Source organism: Helicoverpa zea, chromosome 16 (genome assembly GCF_022581195.2).
Source record: "Helicoverpa zea isolate HzStark_Cry1AcR chromosome 16, ilHelZeax1.1, whole genome shotgun sequence".
NCBI lineage: Eukaryota > Metazoa > Arthropoda > Insecta > Lepidoptera > Noctuidae > Helicoverpa > Helicoverpa zea.
In genome coordinates this window covers 5,442,736-5,463,972 of record NC_061467.1, presented here as the reverse complement: position 1 = coordinate 5,463,972, position 21,237 = coordinate 5,442,736, and the positions used below count along the sequence as shown (strand labels likewise).

Here is a 21,237-nt window from a genome sequence, read left to right as displayed (position 1 = left end):
TATCATAACTACAATATTCTTTATCGCACCTTAAATTCAGAGTCATAATTTATTTTTAATACCAGCAGTGGCACAGGAAAGCCGTATCCGAAGTGTTATCGTTTAATAATTGTCGCCATGCTTCGGCAAGTGGATGTGCGATGGTATAACCGGGCTAAGTTAAAAATAGAGTTACGTGTAAAGAACCGTGCACGGTTCGAGCGTGTTACATTCTGCAGTGTTATCTTACAAGCCAGGGTGGAGAGGCCAATTAAATGGACTTGCCTACCAGTACTGATCGCAAACAATATCTAGCTGTCACGTGCTCTGTTGTGCACTTTAACACGTAAAAAGAGTTTTTATTTTCAACTGTGGATGTGTCATAATGATATTGTGAGCATTAAATTGTGTACAAGGTTTTATCATATTCAATTTTGCTTGAGAGGAATTATTTATGCGTGCGATGTTCATGCTTTTAAGTTAAATATTTTGGAGGAATTTTTTTCAAGTTTTTTAGCTATATCATTGTTAATATTATTTCACGAATAAATTACAAAATATTGGTAGAGTAAAACTCAGTTTTCTCAACCCCACAAAAGTTTCACTTAAGTTTATATTACGGCATTTTGTTTATCAACTGTATCATTATCGTGGTACTCAATAACAGCAAAGTACAGCCCGTACAAGTCTGTAGTTGCGCCCCTCACTATAAATCCATCACGGCTAGACTAGAGTTAACACCCGCCGCCGCCCGTGCTTCCGTTCTACGATACGATACCTAAACTAATATGTGTCACGCTAGTGATGCAAATTATTATCAAATGTATTACATAATGTAACTATTGATCACTGTGATTCGTGTTTCATCCAGTAATGTTTAACAAAGAGTTTCTGATTGTTTTAGCCATTCTTACACGTACCTATTTAAATCGTAAAGTTGAATAATCAAAAAAGCTTTTATCTTATCCTCCTATACCTAATTATAATTTCTCTTTTTATGTCTCCCTTGCTATAGCTTGTCAATTTTATTATAAATAAATAATAATTTATTAGATACAAAATTAATTGAATTAATTGAAGAAACGCGTTTTAACTCCTTTTCTCTGTAACTCAATTTCTGTCTTCCTCTTTTTCTCCATTTACATCTTCTAGAGGTATAAATAATTCTAGAAAGTTCAGTTTAGAATGAAACTCGACTTTGTGCCTAGTCTATAATGTTCCCATTGTTGAAACGCAGGCCTCCCCGCGATTTGAGAGGCTCTCCGGGATTTAATCCAAGCGTGCTCAGAACGGTATGCGTATATTAACGTACCTTCTCCAGTCATGTAATGGCATTTCCACGTAAAATTAATCTTTAATAAGAGAATTAAAATGTTACCTATACCTCTAGAGTTTCTAATATACAAGGTGTTGATTTGCATTTGTGCCATACTTCAGGAGGAGGACATAAAATACGTAAATAATCGATTGGAATTACAGTAGATGGGAAATAGCTAATATGCACTGCTTTTTTTGTCATTGCAATGTCGTAGTATTTCAGAAGTAATCCAATTTTATGAATGAAATTTATGAATAATCGTTGTGTATGCTTTGTGTTTGCGTTTGTGTGAGGGCACAGCACGGTTTTAAGATCAGTAACACACGCGCCAAGTTTAAATACGGCCAGATGACATTAACGGAATTCCGAAAGAAATAAATTTAAAAAAATTACGTACCAATTTTTTTGTTGATTTGGGTCGAGAATCATTAGCATAATTACGTCCTTGACTATGGCACGGATGCAAATCAACAGCTTGTATAAAAGAAGATTTTTTTTTTCGTTTGTTTGTGCCCAAAAAGGCTTCGAAACTATAGAGCCGATTTGAAAAATTCTTTCACTATTTAAAAAGCTACACTATTCCCTTGTAACATAAGCTATTATTTAATCCGCGAAACCGGGTAAAATGGCTGGTATATTATATGAATAAATTAACTACATAAATACGTTTTCAAATATTCGAAAAAATATGCAATTATCACCTGGAAGCGCCTTTCTTTTGGGCATGAATTCTTACCTTAACTTTAAGGTTGAAATTCCAAGTTAATATTTGCACGTCACGTCCTACTCAAGCCTCTTGCTCGACATATCTCAATTAAAAAGCTAATAATTGATAATGGCGATATTGTTTGTTGACAACCTTCTCTTAAGTATTTATTAAGACAGGTGCAATTTTGTACTGTTAATGTGTATTATTTGTTTGAGTACAAGTATTTTATTTATATGGCAAGGTGCATACACGTATTTTTATAAATACACATGTACATTTGTCTGTATCTGATTCTTTTTGTCATAATAGCCTAAGATCCCATCAAGAACGACCTACACCGATCTGCTTACCGATTGAGATTATTTTTTATCAAATATTATGTAGTAACAAAGGCATTGTTAATGGGTTGCCTAAAAAATTATGTTCAAGGATATGATTAATTTTAAGAAAAGTTAATTTACCCACTCTTAATTAGAAAAAAAAATATTAATAACTTGCCTGTCCCATTTTAACTTTAATTTATTTTAAATTTTAACATTTTATTTTAACTTCCCTGTTTAACTATTGTGTCTGCATCGTGGACAGTGAAGTGATTAAGTCTAGCCTAAACTTGAGACCTACCTACCATACTTAACAGAATTAAGTATAACATTAAAGTTAACACTAAAACATTAGATATGTTAAAGACAAGTTTGTCAAGTGTTGACTGGTGGACGAGGGGCTTACCGTGGCTTCACTCATTATTTATTCAGCGAGAAACCTCAGTACATTGTGGTCGGGGCCTTAAGAGTTGCACACTGCAAACTTTTAGTCGGCCGATAGTTTGGGCTCATAAAACAGTATGAAGATAATTAGTAGTACGCACATGACTAAAATCTTGTGTTTAACCGGTATCAGACTGACCAAAAACGATTGCCCATTTTCACCAACAAATACCTAAATTTAGGGATTCCGCAAAGAGCATTTAGGGAACATTTAATACGAATTTCTTTTCGCCAAAGTTTAAGTGTCCCTTATAACTTTTATCATTGGGGACACTTAGTTGGGGAAACGTTAAGAGATTGTCGGTGAAAACGGGCAGTTGATTTTTAATTAATATTTTGTTTCTTACCATCGGGGCAACTATCGGCCGACTGTTTAGTCTACAATGTGCGGGTACCCTAACGCGGTGTCCTGCGTGAGCGACGAACGCGACGCGACGCGACGCTGCGAACGCGACGAACGCGATCAACTCAAAGGAATTCCCTACATGCGGCCTATGTGACAGTCTGCGGCGAGACGCGACGTAACGCGTACTTGTTTTGAGGGCGACCAGACGCGACACCGCGAACTATTCAGAAGCGTTGATTGTTGTGGGACAAAAAAAACATAAATATTAAAGAAATCGTTTATTAGTACAAACAAGTTGGAAGATTGTTGCTGTCTGTACTTTAAATATGAACTTTCAAGCAAAATTGTAACACAACTTCTCCATGATTTGAGAAGTAATGACCAAAATCACGTAGGACATCTGTCGCGTATAGCATCGCGTCGCATTACGTCGCGTCGTGTTGCGTCGCGTCGCGTCGCGTTCGTCGCTCACGCAGGACACCGCGTAAGTGGGGAAACTTCACACTATGATTGAATAAACGTGGGTGTACATCGAACTGACGGACGAACGTTTTGTCATGGTAATGATCTGGTGGTGGCGTTCTCTCTCCATTACTTTTCTCCGTTTTTATAAACGCCATCACTAAATCACTAGTTTCACAATACCATCTCTATGCAGACGACTTGCAACTTTATCAGCATTTTAGACTTGAAGAGCTTCCGAGAGCGATTGATGCCATCAATAATGATCTTGGAAACATAAGTCGATGGGCAAAGGATTTCGGTCTTTTAGTGAATCCTGCCAAGTCACAAGCTCTCATTATTGGTGGCAGATACTTCCTTAATAAACTGCCTTCTCCACCACCGGTCTCATATGATAGCGTTGCCATCCCATACTCCTCAAAAGTCAAGAACTTGGGGATACTTATGGATTGTCATTTGTCCTGGGGTTCACACGTTGCAGAAGTAAGCAGGAGGGTTTTTTGCTCGTTTCAGTCACTCAAACGTCTCCAGAAGTTCCTGCCTTTTCCGACAAAAATTACTCTCGCTCAGTCGCTTCTTCTCCCTCTTTTAGATTATGCTGATGTCTCGTTTCTTGATGCGACTGAGGAACTTCTTGACAAACTCGAGCGCCTGCAGAATCTGTGCATCCGCTTCATTTTTGGTCTCCGGAAATATGACCATGTGTCAGAATTTCGGAGCCAGCTGAAGTGGCTGCCAATTCGGCGGCGTCGAGATGCTCATATTCTATCTTTTCTCTTCTCTCTTCTTCACAATCCCAACGCTCCAAGTTATCTTAGGGAACGCTTTGAGTTCCTTGTTCCTAGAGGCAAACCCTGTCGCTCTTCTGTATCTCTTCTTCTCCGTGTCCCTCCTCATACTTCGAGCCGTTATGATGGATCCTTTACTGTTCGCGCTGTGAGGCTTTGGAACGCTCTGCCTCACAGTATACGTGAGAGCACATCGTTAGATATCTTCAAGAGACGAACTAAGGAACATTTCCTATCAGCATGACCCTATTTGTATGTATGTATTTATTTATTTATTTATTATATCTTATGTATTATATATATGTATGTATTTTATGTTATGTAATTTTTATCTTTGTTTAGTTTAATGTTGTGCACTTGTAACTTACTCTTCCATATCGCATCTCTCTATCGCTCTAAGGTTTGCTGTCAGAGAACCCAACTCTGGGTTAAGCTCGCCTTTGTACATAACTTTTCTGTATTGTGTGTGTATTAAAATATGTGTGTGTACAATAAAGAATAATGATCTAAATCAAATGACTAACGTTAGTTTAGAAGTTTTTATTGGAGACAGCTTTTTGGCGTTTGATTTGATATTGATTTATTTAATCTGTGTAATTTAATTGTGAATTCGCAAATGTCTAGGCCTATTAAAATACATATTTTTAGAATAAAAAATACACGCTCCTAGCATGAAACTTAAAACAACTTTCTGTTAACAAAACCAGTTTTTTTTGTCCATAAACGTAGGAAGTTTGTATACAGTCCTCACTATAATTATCTGGGTTCATTCCCTAACCGCAAACATCTATCTATAAATGCAAGAGAAGCTTGATAATTACTTGCCAATATTTAAGTAATGAGTTGCTGACAGATAAATTCTCCGAAGACAGTCTTTGTTCAGATTCGAAGATAATTGCGCGATGCATTGTCTTAATATACAACAAAGGATCGCGGTCGAAGGTTAAATATCTTAGTCTTATTCATAACAATTTGTAGCACAATTTAATGCAAAATAGGCTTTGTAACGCTTTGAATTAAGCACATTATCATAAAGTTATTTTAAAATAGATGGAAAGATTCTGTTTTATATAATGTCCTGTCATGTCCTACAAGATAAATGAGTATTCTGCCAAAACTTTGACCATTGTTTCGTTTATTTAAAAAGTAAAGATCTTTCAGAAGCCATGATGTATGTAGATTGCTAAGTAGCAAGTACTTACGTAGAAAATGTGTAGCTACTTTTCACAAAGGACAGAACGTCAAAGGCAAAAGTAATATTTAGAACGTAGGTCGTTCGTAGAAACTTGGTACTTTTATTATAGGTATTCTCCTCCATTCTACTTTTTCACAAAACTTCACAAGTATTGTAGGGAATGTCATAAATTTTGTCAAATGTGTGCAATTTTTTGGCAGTTTATTTAGTTTTATTATTTATGTTTGTAAGTTAAAAACATAAGTGTGAACATGTATCTTCTTTTAAAAAGTAACAGTTATTATTTGATATAAGCATTTATGCTGTCCCGACGCAATGTCATCCTTTAAGATTTCTTTTGTAGGTACCTAATATTAGTAATACTTCTAAGTTTGAACCTAAAAGTAAATTATGCTCTGTTTTCTGGCTCACTTTAAATTATTCTAGCAACGAAAGAAGAATATTGGCCAATAGACATTTATGACAAACCAGACCAGTCCAATAGAGTTATAAAAATACTTCATTCATAATTTATTTCACATTATCGGCTATGAATTTTTAAACAAAATATAACGTATAGCCTTCATTTTGTGATAAACGATGGAAATAAATGTGAGAAGAAAATTTACGTTAGCAATAAAAATAATCGTAAAGTTCGTCGCATCTGTTAAATCTTGAAGCTTATGCATAAGTTAGTTTTAAAATGTTAATCTATAGAATCTTATCTGTATGAAATGAGATTATCAATTTACATATTCAGAACGTTAATGGTACATTAAAAACTACTCAAAGTTAAAACTGAAATCCTCGAGCTTTTTGAGTGTCGGTTGTATTAGCATAACATCTGGTGTTACAAACTACACTTAGTCTTCACTCATTTTGTAGATAGACTTTACTAGCGCGGTCAGTTCAACTAACTGGCTTTAGAAGTCCATTTTTATATGAAAATGAAGATGGTTTTGAAAATATGAATCTGTATGAAATGAAGATGCATCCTTTACAAGCACAATACAATAGTTTCTATATAGTGCATGCATAACTACTCAAAGATTTTACATACAAGAACTGAGTTTGCATTTCAAATAAAAACATTGCGTTTGCTACGTTTTTTCGTAGCAATACCGTAGCACTTCGTAGCAGATACCACGCCATTTATTAGGGTTCCGTAGCCAAAATGGCAAAAACGGAACCCTTATAGTTTCGTCATGTCCGTCTGTCCGTCTGTCCGTCTGTCCGTCTGTCACAGCCGATTTACTCGGAAACTATAAGTACTACAGTGATGAAATTTGATGGGAATATGTGTTGTATGAACCGCTACAAAAATATGACACTAAATAGTAAAAAAAAGAATTGGGGGTGGGGCCCCCCATACATGTAACTGAGGGATGAAATTTTTTTTTTCGATGTACATACCCGTGTGGGGTATCAATGGAAAGGTCTTTTAAAATGATATAAAGTTTTCTAAAAAACATTTTTCTTAAAGTGAACGGTTTTTGAGATATCAGCTCTCAAAGTCGTAAAAAGTATGTCCCCCCCCCTCTATTTTTATAACTACGGGGTATAAAATTCTAAAAAAAATAGAGGTGATGCATGCTAATTAACTCTTTCAACGATTTTTGGTTTGATCAAAGTATCTCTTATAGTTTTTGAGATAGGTTGATTTAACTGTAATTTACGGAACCCTTCGTGCACGAGTCCGACTCGCACTTGGCCGGTTTTTTTTAAACATCTTGATATTCAACACACATTTTTAAAACCTTCAAAAAAGTTTATCAACACGTAACATAAGGCAGGTGTATCAGAGCTAACTAACAATATCACCTTTGCGGGCGAAACTAGCGACAAAAAAAAAACACAATATTCACATGTCACCGTAAATAAAATATGGTGGTACGGTGCAAAAGTTTTCGCGCACCCCTAAATATTCCATTATGGGTAGAAGTATAAATGGAACATAAATTCGAGCAGCTAAGTTGTGACGATTACTCAGCGGGACACAAAGCGACGTTGTACTGGTTAAGGGCTGCTATCAATATGCATTTCTCGGGATTTGGCCCAGTTTTTTAGACACCCCGTGATGTAAGCTGTTTTTTTTGCCTACCTTGTAATGTTTGTGTTATAGAACAAACACCGACAGCAAAAAATGTACAAGGGTTCGAAATCAAAACAATTTAGTGAAATTAATTTATATGTATTCTGTTCTGTTACAGCCTTTTTTATCGTCCCACTGCTGGGCTGCGGCCTCCTCTCACACGGAGAAGGATTGAGCATTAATCACCACGCTTGCTCAATGCGGGTTGGTGATTTCAGACTTTACAGTCCAGGTTTCCTCAAGATGTTTTCCTTCACCTTTATTTATTATTTTTTTTTTTTTCAGTCATTGGTGTCTAAGATATACTTAGAAAGTACATACAAACTTAGAAAAGTTGCATTGGTACTTGCCTGACCTGGAATCGAACCCACGCCCTCATACTCGAGAGGTTGGTTCTTTACCCACTAGGCCACCACGACTTCACTAGGCCACCACGACTAATTTAAAATTTTAAAATTATATGTATTATAAATACGATTTTAAATATAAGTTAAAGAAGTTTCAAATAGTACCCGTGACTAATTAAGCGGCAACCCTACCCGGTCCGGTCCACACCGAAAGTAATGACCTTTCCCATTAAAATAAATATGGTGTGACACCATACAGTCATGATTTCAATGTCCCATTGTACGTCTGTACGAAAACATTTGTTCTTGGCTGTGAACCAACTTTTAAAGTAAGCGTGTTTTGATTTATGGAAACTAATTTATTGTATAAAATACACGTTTTTTCATTTCAAATTAACGTTGCCTAGTGGTATTAAAATTGAAGCATGAATCAGTTTCAGCCATAAAGCATTTTTTATTAATTAAAATTCTTATTCTTTATGTATTGTTTTTTATTTTCTTTTCATTTTCATGATTAGTACTAGGTAACGCAAGTTTTATTTTAGTGATCCATCAACTCAGACATAACCCAGGTCTTGCTGGATATTAGGTCTCCCTTGAGATACGTAAACCTATGTTCCAGTATAACCTATGTTCCTCATTTATTAACCAATCTATCCCCAGCAACCTCTTCACAATTAAGTTCGTTGATCTATTTCAATTACGTAAGTATAGATGTCCTATTCCCAGAGAGTTTATGACTCTCCCAGTCTATTTCAATCGCCCAAAAAGCTATTCAATCTTATCCAACACAACGCAAAAATTCGGTCAAAGTTAAAGAAACTTGATTAAGATACCCTCTTTCCTTATTGCTTTATGTATGTTCAAGTCAAACCGATCAAATTGCTCCGCTTTTGAGACTTCCAATATATTCGTTGTTACTTTCGTACGCCATTTATTTTTTAAAACATCACCATAAAATAAATGAACGCAATCATTATGTCTTGGGCGTGACAAACAATAGTTTTTTAGTTTCTTTCACGGACTAAATACTCTATTGTGATGCAAGCTGGGACACTAAATCTCCACAGTTAAATACGGCAATTATTCAGGGAAGGCACAAAGTTTCATTGTGCGTGCCTCGCCGTGTTCTCTCGCTCCATAGTAATATGCTCAGTAAATTTGGATTTTCATGCCTTGTCATCCGACATAAGTGTTTTAATGCGCTCCGTATTATACATATTTAATAGCATGTGACATTGATGAGATGACGTCGGTATCTCCATTATTTATGCTATTCAGAGCATCTCAGAGGCCTACATAAGTTCGAACGGATATTAAATAAATTTCGTCTCAATAAAGTCTGTTACAGAAAGTATACCACAAAACTCGTAAAGTGGGTACTCGGTCACAGAATTGGATCCCCTCTGATCGATTCAAGATAAGACCTCGTAACCAGAGAAACGTCTCGTCTAACAAACTGTACCCTGCCAATATTAAACTCACTATAATCTCGAAAAAAAAATGAGCACAGAGATCTTGGAGATGTTTATCGCATTAATATAATACGGCATTAAGATTACAATGGGTCGGCTCAAGAGAGGTCCAATATAAGGAGCTCACAGGCTCCGCGTGCTTTGTTGTGAAAATAACTTTATGCCTCAGAAAGCGGGGGACAGTATAAAGCAAGCACGGCTTTCAATAAAGCCAATGGTCTTCTCAGATGTTATACTCTCTTGTTCATATCCTTTGTGCAGTAATGCAATGTTTTTGTGAGCCAATGATAATATTACTGCGCTTAAAAGGTTTAATAGCGGCTCAGTTTAGAATATTTATTTAGTCTATTACAATGACATATTGTGCGCACTGACAGTGTATTACTTAAGCAATGACCGAAAACGGTAACACGCAAACAGTACTCGAATACGCAAAAGGTAGGAAGGGGAGCCGAGGCTGGCACAAGCAAGATTGCTATCAAACAGCGCCGCCTCCTTATAGTAGCAGACAATCGCGGCTCCGCAATTACAAACAAGTTATTTACAGCCAGACCATACGGAGATATTTTAAGCTTATTTCCATCTAATCTATTGATTCACGCACGCGGCATTGCACGCTTTTAATGTTCTTATTTAGCCCAATCGGTACTCCGGCTCCGTACCAAATAAGGCCGGTCCGCATTAATCATTGTTCGAGTGTACGAGCACCTACTTTATTTCACTTGATAACGATGAAACCTCAAAATTGCGCTCTTTATTTACTCCGACAGTTCGTACGAGTGAAATCGTAAGCACGATCGGCATGAAAAGATCGAATTTATTAGTTCATAAGTCATGAGGGTTAAGTAATAATCGTCGACAATGGGCAATAAAGAGTTTATAGGCAGTAAAGTTCGATTCCCTCGCACGTCGGGCTCGGAAGTCAACTGCACGAAATTCAGAGTTATAGCCACCTAACTCACTCACGCCCTGAACTCAATAATCGATTTTAAATGTAAACAATTTAATTTCATCGAAGTATGTGTCTCTCGTGGAGTCGGTTTCCAAGTTGTTACTTAGGAACTTTTGATTATACCATTAACACGTACAGTTTACGACTTGATTGAGTTCGAATCAATAATCTTTGTCAAGAATGTTATAAAGTAACTTCTAGGATTACTATTTACGATGTTTGTTGTTAAATAACGGAATAATTATTTACGTGACGCTATAAACATTTTACGTCGATTTTTATGTTAAACATTAAATTCCGAAGAGAATGATATCTCACTTTAAATATAATTTACTGAACTATTGCCCACAGAACTGTTCTGATGCAACTCGTTTAAAGTAATTCCAACCAGTTGTTGAACGATTTGGATAACGAGAATATTACTTACAGTGCACGTCATTTTATCGTAAAGTTATTTAATGACAACTCATCGACTATCGCTCCGTATTAACAGATAAAAGTAACTGAAATGTTATTTATAAGTGAACACAACGGTACCGTCGAGAATGTTGCGTCGGTGGAACGGAAGATTAATAGTTATTATCACAGACAACTGGCTGTTATGAAACGCTTGTGGCCTTACTACAAAAACTTTAACGCCTGGTTTACAGTTGTCTAAAAATTTTGTGGCTGCAAAATGAACCATATGTCAACGTCATAATTTGACATTTTTTTAGACAAGGCTTAAACTGACGTTTAAAAGTTTTTGTGGTAAGACTGTTGCCGTCTTACCACAAAAACTTTTAAACGTCAGTTTATGCCTTGTCTAAAAAAATGTCAAATTATGACGTTGACATATGGTTCATTTTGCAGCCAAAATTTTATTAGATAACTGTAAAACAGGGTTTAAAGTTTTTGTAGTAAGACCATTAGTGTTTACCGATTGTTTAAAGTAATTTGTGTAAACAAAGTGCGGCCGTCAAACAATGGTACGGAGGTAAAGCACACAGCCCTTGGGTGCAGCATTACAAGGAATATAATCTAAGCGCGGTGAATGTTTAAAGTAAACAGAGATGGTCCGCGCCCGCCGCCTCCTATCATAACATTATTGTTTTGATTGTTCGTCCAGCGCTGGACGCGACTCATCGTAACCAGTTACGTTACCCAAGTAACCTCAGATGGCCCGCTACCAACCTCATTTGAAATTAGAAAATAAAATGTAAACAAAACACCTATAATATATCTAGCACAACTAAAGCAACCACTTGTACCAGCGAAGAACTTGTTAGAACTCTGTTTACATTGCATTAAACATTCTTTATAACGGAGTTCTGTTTGAACAAATTAATTCACACCAACAAACGTGTACTTTATAGTGTTTGTTGCTGGATAACATAGTTACGATAATATATGCATGTACTCACGAGAGAGAATAAAAAGCTCACACCTAAAAGTTTGTTCAATGTTCAGTGGTGTAACCCAAGTTTATAACAAAGCTCTATAGAATGTGAACAATGCCTATCTATCGGGAATAATATAAAAACGTAATTGGTACCATCAAACGCGTCTCACCGAAAATCAATCGGAGATTCTTTTATCATTTTTTTACTATAAAAGTTCATTGTAAGCTAACTAGAAGAAAAGATTTGTGTATGACCTTTGAAACGTCCTTTGTAGAGGTCAAGCGCTCTTTGTTTTACACTTTATCACATTGGTCTGTTGTGATGGCTGCGACCACCTCGCTGTATGAGATGTAAAGCGATGCGGCGCGACAATGGAATGCATGACGAGTATGGTGTACAGCCGGTTTAAGCCCTTACAATGATTAGCCGAAATCCAGTCACGAACTATTTATTGATGAGAATCGATACCGGCGACCCGATTTACAGCGAGATGCATATGCCCACGAATATCATTTCTTGACATGTGTATTGTCAATGACCCCAAAATATGTGGTTGTAGAGCAAACAGACCCGTTCTCGGAACCAACGACTTATACATTGGTAGTAACACAAATAATGCATTATTCTGTTTTGTTTCCAAAGCGGATGCGTGTGTCCCAACCAACCCAACTCATTCATTTTCATTAGTTCCCATTATGTAATCAAAATACTAAATGCAACGGACGCATCGAGGAAGCAAACCGTATAAGGTACAATCAACCGCAATAAAGGGGTTGCCAACCAAAAGACCTTAAAAAGTCCTATCAAAACGAAAGGAGCTTTTTTAAATCATAGCACCATATTTGTCAGAGAATAGAACATAATACAAAGTTTTTATTCTTTCCAAATGTTGCGAAAGATCATTGTTACATTTTACTTCCATAAAGTGACTCTTTACGCTGCAGTTATAAGATGTAAAATCCTTCGCCGGATTGCGTATATTTCACTTTGTTGGGCTCGTAAAGATTCGCTTACCTGCTTGTTTGTTGTGAGTAGGAAAGGGGCCATCGGGCGAACCTTTTTTTATCATTGAATTTTATGTGTGGGAATTTTAATGTGCACCCAGAACGGCACGTTCTACTCCTCACAGCTGGGCCGCAGTTGGTGTGGATTCTTCGCAAAACACGTGTCGCTGCGGTAATAAAATGTCTAGTAACGCTTGCTTTAACGCCGGAATAAAGAACATATTTTTGAATAACGATAATGAAATGAACATTTTCTACGGTGCTTGGGTCGTGAAGGTTATTTATTGTTTTATCGTAAAGCCGCAGCTGCATGTTTTCAATTACTACCGGATGATTGATGTAGTAGTATAGTATCTTTCCACACTCAAACAAGTTTATCGCCGCCATCGATAGCTGGGCTAGTAGTAATATTATCTGTGGGCCCGCAGACGGCGCGGCAGAAAACGCTACGTCATCGATCTCACACTCAGCTGCGGACCCTTGGAATTACTTCAATCATTTAAAATAAACACGCCCGACTCAAAATGTGTCGAGAGAGGTAGCTATTGGTCCCATCATACCATCATAAAATCCACTTTGATTTATGATACGCTCTGCGATACCCAGTCTCAGGCCGCTTTTGCATCTGCCGGTGCTTTTTTTAAGTTCCTGGAAATTATGACTTCGGTTTATTTAACTCTACGTGTGGTTACAATTCATTTATAATAAAAATATCTGTTAAAAGAATATGTCCTATAAAATCGAATCAAGAAATGTAACATTTAATTCGTTTTCGTAATCAACTAATAAGAAGTAAGTAATGTTTGAAACAGCTGGAATTCTAGCAAGAAATCCAACGGGCGGCGCGCAGCGGGACGCCTCGACAATGGCAACCAAATTAAAAGGAACCGTAAACGTTTCCACTTGAGCCTTGCTAAAATTTATTGCTCTGAGTTTTTTCTCTTGTTTCACTTGCTAATGAGATTCGAATGCTGCAGCTGTATTATTCGAGATGTTGGACGAAGATTAAAAAAATCTTGCTGAGAGTTTCTATTTACGGTACTGCAGGAGAAAAGATGTTTACCGCAAATTAAAGCCCTTCGTTTTGCTTTTTGTTTACGTAATACTGATTTTGTTTCTCGCAGAATGGGCGAACCGACATAAAATATTCTCCCGGTACGCATATTGAAATTTGCGCGAGTAGACGCGAGTAGATTGTGGACCGTCTTATTGCAAGCGATAGCTATGATGAGAAACGAGAATCTTGATTTGAAATTCTATCTCGATGTTATAAAGTTGGTATTGAATCGGAGGTACTTCAACGCGGGTGGTCCTTAGGCTATGTCGGCTGAGCGAAGCAAGAATGCAAATTTCACTAGTGTTGCTGGCCGCTATGTTCTTGAACTCTGTTGCAAGTAAACGAAGGCGGCTAACCATAAGCCCGACTAGGAAATTACTAATTAAGAGCTCCATAATAAGGCTCTAAATTATACGTTACAAACTATTGTGGTGCGGGTATATAATTATAAACTAGCAAATCGCCGATTGAAAAATATGATAAGGTAAGTAGTGTTGAGAATTTTGTTACGAATGCTCGACACGACACTGGGGGAGTTATCGGCGCGATCAATGTTAAAAAAAGAAAATGGTGTGGAACGAATGATGCAATACGAATTAAGTGCGGCAAACTAGATCCATGGAATAAAGAGGCGCTCTTTTGACGGCCTGACGAAGCTAAGTACGGACAAAGGGACAATAGAGAAAGAGCAAAGTACCGAAGCGTGGCGATCCAGTGCCTGCTTCCGGCAACGTGGGAACGCCTTTTTATGGCTATCGATAATGTCTAGCCTGATATTCGATATTCATAATCCACCCCTCCCTTAATTGTGTTTGTGTCCAATCAATTTGCCTCCGATAATAATATTAAGTATATCGGCCTGATTTATTGGCAAATGATCACCATTATCTAGACCATTTGTCCCATAAAAGTATTAGAAAATAATCAAATAAAGCATTTTATTTATTAAATTAAATAATTGGTGATAATGACTGTTTCTGAAAGCTTCCCAAATTCTGAAATTAATGCTCAGCTCTTAGTATGTTTGTTTCAAATACTTCATTGAATTCATAGTAATTCTTCAAATCATTACCAAAACATACATTTCAGTATGTTAACAATATACCTACCAACAAATTGCCAACATTATCGGCACAATTTCAATTCTGTCATTTAACATAACATAAATAATTTCATTAACAATCCATTTGAATTCACGTTTCGAACATCGGTCTACACAAATTCTAAGTGCGAATCCAATCCGCCTCCTCCCATAGGTACATTTCTAAACAATAGTTCATCAATTGGTATCGGTTCACTCGACGTGTCATTTCACGGACCATCGGCCGTTGTACCATTTAGCACCTCCATTTTCTTGACTAGAATCGCTTTTCTACAATTACCAGTTTTACAACCCTTTGGCTATACCGTTTCTGCCTTCTGCTACGTTAGTTTTATTATTTATCTATTTGGTTTCATGATAAATTGCTGGCTTTAAGTGTACTTAACTCTGTTCTTAACTGACTTTAAGAGCCTTTAAATTATTGTTTAAGGGGTATCTGCTAGTTTCATATTTTCAAGTACATATTTATGTATCTTTTCTTCTTAAGGGCTTACGAAAACATACCCTATATGATAGCATCGTCTCTTTTTTCTAAGCCATCAATTGCATTTCCGATAAGTGTATAATACAAAACTAACAAGGGAGGGTTGCTCTTGCCAAATACTACCCCCACGTCGGAAGCTCCTCACAGTTTCGGCAAGCATGATTTATCGGACAAACTTACACCATTACTCATCTCACCATTCGTTACTCCAATAAAAAGAACGTCTTCCGATAATTTATTGGGAGGAGTATGGATTTTTTATTATAGACCACGTCTATTTCAGAGTGCACTTTGTCGCACTGTTATTACTTCATAAATAAAAGATTTGATTTATTATATCCTCAGAATGCCATTAAAACTTTTTGAAAGTTTATTCATATGAGAGTTTCATCCATTTTATAGATATGTTTTATCTTCTATGGTGTTCTCGTTTAGTGTATAAAGTTTTGTGAAAATATTTGGTTCTCATCAGAAACAATTTAAAGCCAGTCCTATAGGACAGCTGATTCAACGAACAGGTGAAAATGTTTATCACTAACAAGAACTTAAACATAATTTAAAGACACCGTAAAGCAATAAAACACAGATGCTTGTACAAAATAAAATTATGCATGCGACAGATGTAACGGACATTAAAATACCAATACTGTGGTTTAAGCGCCTCTACGTCTCGTTAGAAAAAGCACACGAAGCTCAAAAATAATGTAACATAAATTAATGTCGACACAATGAGACTCAAATTAAATAAACTCAATCTAACAGTAAATACAATACCTTTGGGTTGCGATCAAAAGTTGTTTGTTGAACTTGAATCGGACGAAACACACAAATGAATTCAGAGTAAGTTGTAAAAGTTTCAACTTCAGTAAAATATTAACAACTGCTACTCCGTATGAAACTTGACAAGTAAACAAACGCGGCACATGAAACACGACTTCAGATTACAGTTTAGTTCACTTTACAAGACGTATCACTGAAGTGGACAAAATGAAACTTCTCAAAAACTTACACTCACAGTAAAGTTAAACTGCACTTAAGTTAGGTCCGAGTTAGTTGGACAGTACACTGTGTCCAGGCAGGAGCTTGTCAAATGTCCAAATAACACTGCACAATAATAATGTGTCGCACAAGGTGTAATCACAAGACCGGGCGGACCGGTGGCGCGAGCGTGCGGCGCGGCGAGCAGCGGGCGTCTCGTGCGGAGCGGCGGCGTTCGGTCGCGGCGGCCGCGCGAGCCTCTCTGCCTGCATCACAGAAACCCTACGGCGGGCGCGGGGGCCGCCGATAGACGAAAATGGCTTCACAAGTTAATTTTTTTCTCTTTCCTCCTTTAATATTCCGCATATGCCGTGCGCGGCCGGCGGTGCGAGCGCATGCGTCCCAACCCCGGCGGCCCATGTAGGGGTTGTAATGTAACGCGATGCACCCGCACTTTACATAACTTATTGGGCCGTTTATTGAAGCCACTGTTTAATACCCTTTCCATGTCGGCTTTGTGCGTAGCTTCCTCGACATTCATGTTTAACCGAGAGATTATTAATCATCGTTCAAAATACTTTGATCTAACAGAAACTGTTCATCAATCTCAATGTAGAGAGTAAATGTTGCTTGAACGTAACTTGCGCGGTACGCTGACGGGTAAACTGTTCACAGTTAGTTTTAATTACGGCTTAAATCTTTGTACTGCCTCACAGAAGTTTAAAATTATGTTTTAATATCAGCTCCACTTTACTTGTTTAGCAGTAAAGGGGATTACGCGAAACTACTTTACCGCCGACTCCTTTCAACCGAGAAAGACTTTTCATTACAGAATTAGTACTGAAGTAAAATGCTCTATTTAGATTCTTCATAAACAATTTTACAATTTATGAGGAAATCTCGTTATGAACTTATTCTTTGTCGGTTTATTTTGGGCTTTTAGATGGTTAATAAAAAATGAGTGAGGAAATGTTGCCGGAATAAATTATTTATTGCTTAGCGCTTGGACACCCATTAGCACGGCTATTACATTTATTTTAGTCCAACGTCGGATTGACAGACTTATTCTAAAATGAAGAGAACTCTGTTACACGGAAGTTTCGTAATAAATCATTACTTAATTAAGATTCGTGTCAGTCTAAGATTTTTAAAAGAAAAGTTACTGATCAAAATGGGCACCTGATGAGCAAATTGGCTAAAAATAATAATACTCAAATTATATTGAAACTTAGACTTGCATTTGTGAAGTGACAGTACGGAAACTAAAGTATTGATCCACACCTAGTACAAAATGACCATCGAGTAGAAATTAGCTACACGCCTTAAAAGACACGTCACACAGCCATCACACATTCCAAACAATTCTCACACAAGTAAAATAGCAAGTTTTTTCGCCGAGCTCGTGAGCAAACGTACGATTGTTCGAAGTTTTTGCATTTCATCCACGTTCAGTGCACACGAAGTAGGACAGGTACAGCAGGCTGTGTTACCCGTTGACAGTGTTCCGAAATACGGCCGCTGGCCGAATTAGCATACAGTTCCCATGTGCGCCGTCAATCGGCCGCGTCCGCTATGCGCCCGTCTTTTATGTCATCTGAAAACTGAAACCACGCGAATAGATGAGAGATACTTTATGAAGCTTTTTGTTTGCCTTCTTTTTTCAAATATCAGTCATTATGTTCTCGACTTATGTTGAGATACACGCCTATAACTGGTTAGAGGAGAGCTTTAGAGCACGTAAGCAGTATCTCACCGTCTTTACGAGATTTTTATTATTGATGTAATAGATACGATCTTTAAATCAAATAAATTGCAATATTAAATATCAGTAAGCTCATTCGCCGTATGTCATAATAAAATACAATAAAATTACATCGCTTGAATATTTATTATATGCTAATGCTGAGAAAGGTTTAATTTATGCATGCATTTAAACTTTATATTCTATTTGCCTTAAACTGATATAAAATACTCCTACACTAAAATTGAAATTAAGTTATTAGAGATGAAATTTCTCTCACCTACATATTTTTTTGTAGTTTTCCGTTCTTTAGAAAACAGAATAGATTTTTGGTATTATGATAGCAGCTTTAATAGTAAGAGCGACTGCTGAGCATGAAGTCTTTGGTTCGATTTCGATATCGACCTAAAACTATGCATTTCTAAACAGCTTCGTAACAGCCTGCAATGTGTTTTGCTTACAGTAATTTTGCCGTAGTATTTATAATAACTAGTAGATACGACTTGGGTGCTTTTCACAACCCTTATCAATACAGCTATCAAGATTTTTATATGAGATTAGTACCTCTATTCCCTTATACGATTTTAGAAAGACTTTGATGACAGCCTCATGTGTAAGAAGCGATGTGACCTAAGATTCAGCACGCTTAGGTACCCGAAAGATGCCTATTCACGCTTAGCTCGAGGGCCCTGGGGTTAAAGCGTTCCCATTCCGGTTTTAGCATTTTTTTTTCCAAACAGCCTGTAGCTGAGTTGAATTACAATTTTAATTATAGGTTTTCGTATTTCAGAGTGTATTAAATATTTTAGTTAAAAGCACATTTTTTGGTTCTGCGTTAAAAGTAGTAAAGATTTTTTTGATGAAATGATTAATATTCCAGGTATCTGTAAAGCCGTACAAATGTTTCAGTGAACTGTATAATTTTTATGAAAACGCAAATCCGTATAAATTAACAATAAAAAGAAAGTCACTAACGAACACATTATTATAATAACAAAGGCTAAAATAAACGGTGACCCAAATCTCGCTTTAAACATAAAAGAGCACAATTCCTTCTTTTGAAAGTTTCGTAAAATCACGGAAAGGCATTTTATTAATGTATTGTTGAGGTGCTAAAACGTAGTTTCGATATGCAGTCATTGTGGTCTCAAGCCTGATTGAAGGATTGCGTGTGCCGACTTGATAACTAAGCAAAAAGCGCAATAGGCTATTAAAATATGGATATTCCATACAGTAGCAATATTTCTTTTTAATTTATCTACTTAAATAATGAGCTAGAATTATTTATTGTTGATTATAGTGATGAATCACCCTTATAATATAGCATTGCCGAGCGAATAAAGCTATTTCAACGAGCTAGTTTTTGTCGAGAATTCTTTGTAAATAGTTATTGGAACTTGTAATTATATACTTGTAAGGCTAATTGAAGCGTGCTTAATTTATAAACAAGTTCCCTGTTTGGATATGTACGATGTTAAAGAAATGTGATATTACCTAAAACGGTTTGTGGGAACACATATGTTATGGAACAGTTTTAGATATCTGGGTTAATTTTCAAATGATGCAAGAACATCATATTTGGTTGCAAACGGGCCTGTAATGAGACGTAGGTAAGTGTGCCTGAGATTTCTATCAAGTGGCACTAATTACTCAAACGCTCGCTTGAAGTTTTCTGTAACATAATCATTTTTACTAAGAAATAAACAATTACCTAGAAAAACCGCGGCTCAACTATGGCAGAGAAAAGCGTAATATTCTATTTATTTCATCCTCCGAGCCTTTTCCCAATCATGTTGGGGTCGGCTTCCAGTCTAACCGGATTCAGCTGAGTACCAGTGCTTTACAAGAAGCGACTGCCTATCTGACCTCCTCAACCCAGTTACCCGGGCAACCCGATACCCCTTGGTTAGACTGGTGTCAGACTTACTGGCTTCTGACTACCCGTAACGACTGCCAAGGATGTTCAATGACAGCCGGGACCTACAGTTTAACGTGCCATCCGAAACACAGTCCATGGTGTCTAAGATATACTTAGAAAGTACATACAAACTTAGAAAAGTTGCATTGGTACTTGCCTGACCTGGGATCGAACCCGCGCCCTCATACTTGAGAGGTTGGTCCTTTACCCACTAGGCCACCAAGACTTAATATTCTATTTATATATTTATTAATAGTAATATTCTATTTATTTATTTTTGTTTATTATTCTAATTAATGTTATTTTCCACAACCATTTTTCGACGTCGCGTCCACCATAATATTTCCCAAAATTTTCCCGTAGAATCGGCGTCGTCTGGTTGCACGTAAACACAAATGCCATTAACAGCTGACTAAGCGACGCGACGCCTTCTCTTTTCCATAGCTATTGCCCTTTATTTTTCCATTTCCGTTCTTATTAATAAATTTTTCCTCCAAACTTTTTGACTGCAACGCTTTTGGAATTTATTTTGTTTAAAACGACTGCTAAGTGCATACCAATTTTTGGAAAGTCAAGATTTATATGAAAAGATCGATTTTACACATTAGTACTTCTTTTATAAACTACACTGTCTTAATTACCCAATGCAAAGATTGTCTACACTGCCATTGATTAAATTATGCATATCTAAATACTAAAATGGATCAATAAACTGCAATTTAAAACAAAGGAATCACAATCCGATCCACAACAATAAACTAAGTCCCCAAGAATTAGTGGAACACACTGCTTTTCAAATTATCGTAATGGAGATCTGTAGTTCGTATACAAAACATGGCCACTAATGAACAGTGTACAATGTACAGTGCACAGTACAAGTTGTAAGAAATTCGTTATATTACTAGCTAGGTAAAGTTGTAGCATCTAACTGGTTATTATGGCCGTACTTACTGGTAGGCCGTAAATTATTGGTACTTGTGCCACGGTACCGTCCGGTCCTCGGTCAGTTCTGTAATTATTGTATACTGCTTTAAGTGGTGTGTTTGTGTGTGTGTGTGTGAGAGAGAGAACTGGTGTAAGTTGTACCTAGAAGTGGATCCTAAAAGCCTGGGCCTAAAACAGATTAAACAATTACATAACATAATAACTTTACTGGGTTTATATA

General features: G+C 36.9%; 2 protein-coding genes across 6 annotated transcripts in view; one reads left to right on the top strand and one right to left on the bottom strand.

Annotated features, from left to right (window-relative positions):
* LOC124637850 overlaps positions 1-16,651 on the bottom strand; it is an 88,864-nt gene extending 72,213 nt beyond the window's left edge. For all 4 annotated transcript variants that reach the window (XR_006985294.1, XM_047174556.1, XM_047174557.1 and 1 more), the window contains exon 1: positions 16,210-16,651. The gene's annotated coding sequence lies outside the window, so the exon portion shown is untranslated. The remainder of the gene's footprint in view (positions 1-16,209) is intronic.
* Positions 1-21,237, top strand: part of LOC124637851 (serine--pyruvate aminotransferase, mitochondrial-like) — a 214,403-nt gene that overhangs the window by 131,688 nt on the left and 61,478 nt on the right. The window lies entirely within an intron of this gene.